The 2,131-nt window shown below is 38.6% G+C and overlaps 1 long non-coding RNA gene across 1 annotated transcript; it reads left to right on the top strand.

The window, feature by feature from the left end:
* The first annotated feature begins 6 nt into the window (after nt 1-6).
* LOC107852543 lies at nt 7-1,170 on the top strand. Its single transcript, XR_007049590.1, has 2 exons — nt 7-706; nt 785-1,170. It is a non-coding gene; the product is annotated as an uncharacterized LOC107852543 (long non-coding RNA).
* The last annotated feature ends 961 nt before the right edge of the window (nt 1,171-2,131 follow it).

Below are 2,131 nucleotides of genomic sequence, written 5' to 3'. Positions count from 1 at the left end.
AAGTTCATCCATTGACGGAGAGAGGAACTTGGTTTGGTCAAACATACAAACTGTTTCGGGCTTGCTTCCTTATTGCTGCACTAAGAAAGTCCTTTCCAGGATTCAAAACATTAAGAAATTATGTATTCAGGGGCACATCTATGACTATGGCATGCGTGAAGAAGTTATGGACTTCAGTGAAATCATTGATCTGCAACAGCTAGAAACATTCAGTATTAAAGTTGATCGTTATCACGTAAGTCACTGGAGTTCAAGATTCCATAAATCTACAGTTTGTGTACCTAATGCAACATATTTTCCGACAAAGCTCAAGAAGTTAAAACTGGTTGGAACTCATCGGACTTGAACATCATAGGTCAATGGCCTAATCTCGAGGTGCTGAAGCTGAAAGCAAATGTTTGTCGTGGCCTAGAATCGCGGCCAATTGAAGGGAGGTTTCGTCGGTTAAAACTTTTGCTAATCGAAGGTACAAATCTCAAGTACTGGAAAGCCACGGATGATCATTTCCCCACACTTGATTATCTAGTGATTAGACATTTCCTTCATTTGGAGGAGATCCCTATTGAGTTTGCGGATATTTACTCACTACAGCTAATCGAGTTACAGAGCTGTAGTGCAAAACTCGTGGCTTCTGCCGGACGAATTCAAGAAGAGCAAGAATCTCTGGGAAGCAAAGGTGTATACATTCGTTCTTACAACGATCCAGGTGAGTACAATAATTTCCTTTGAAATTTCAAACAATTTTGAAGTTTATAGTTGACAAGTTATGTTCTTTTTGCTACAGCTGAATGTGAACATAGTCGAAGTGATTCTGATTCAGATTGATGTTTACTAAGGATTGAAGACTTCCGATGTTACGAACGCTGTCATGGGATTTGCCGACAACACAAGAAATAACATAGTAAATGATGGACTTGGGCCTGAGGCGAGGTGAAGTTACAACCGAACAATAGGGTGGATTTCCTCTCGGATCCAGGTTAAGCAAGCACGTTAAAAGGACGCATTCGCCTACTGAAGGGGTTATACAATTACGTTGAAGCTTTGGCTTAGTCCGTTAAACTCTCTTCTCCTTTCTATGTTCAGGTATCTCATCTCCTTCGCTGTATTATTCACTATTATCTTGTATTCTCCGTTAGAGTTGTGTTGAGAAATTTGAGTTGTTACTACAAACTTTCGATTTGTAGACTTTTGTAGTTGTTTGTCAATCATCAGAACTAATTTCAGCTTCACTCATATGAATGGAATACAACAGTTTTCTCAAAAACATAACTTGTTTATCAAGGATTTAGACATGTACAAATTTTCTAGTCTTTTCCAAATACTTTCGGAAACAGCCTCTCTACCTGCACGAGGTAGTGATAAGGTCTGCGTACACTCTACCCTCTCTAGACATCACTTGTGGGATTTCACTGGGTATGTTGCTGTTGTTGTTGCTCCAAATACCATGGTAGAAGTTCCGAGTTCAAATCATAGGCACTATATTATTATTCTCCGACCCTCTAAGTGAAAATTCTAGATCTGCCACTACCGTCAGCCCATTTTTATAAAGTTTTAACTCTTGTATGTTTTCTTTCTTTTTTCCTTTGTATAGAACTTATACTAGGTAACTTGATTCCTTTTAGAGAAGAAGTAGGATATGATAAATAGTTTTTTTAAGAGACTCAAAATTGAGGCTAAAGGAATAGTAACTCATTAACAAATTGGGAGCTCGGTGCACTAAAACTCCCGCTATGTTCAAGGTCTGGGGAAGGACCAAACGACTAGGGCTTATCGTACGCAGCTTTACCTTGCATTTCTGCAAGAGGTTGTTTTCACAGCTTAAACCCGTTTACTCTAGAGATCCCTTTCGAATTGTACCTCATAATCACTGATTTGTTTCTCAAGAACACTGGAACAAATCAGTGATTATGGGGAAATGAGAGGTTTGGAAGAGCAGATAAAAGATTTTGCAAATTTCGCTGATGACAAAATTGAATTTTGGACTATGAGAAGATATGATAGCAGAAGATGAAATGCAGACAGGAAAATAACATGAAAAACTCTGTCAAAGCTTGCAACAAGTAGAGAAGGACATTGACTGTTTCCAAGAAGAGTCGAAAAAGATTCAAGATCATAAAGGTAGACAAGCATC

The sequence above is a fragment of the Capsicum annuum genome, unplaced genomic scaffold (assembly GCF_002878395.1).
Source record: "Capsicum annuum cultivar UCD-10X-F1 unplaced genomic scaffold, UCD10Xv1.1 ctg32487, whole genome shotgun sequence".
Lineage (NCBI taxonomy): Eukaryota > Viridiplantae > Streptophyta > Magnoliopsida > Solanales > Solanaceae > Capsicum > Capsicum annuum.
Note: the sequence above shows the minus strand (reverse complement) of the source record. Positions and strands in the feature narration are given on the sequence as shown.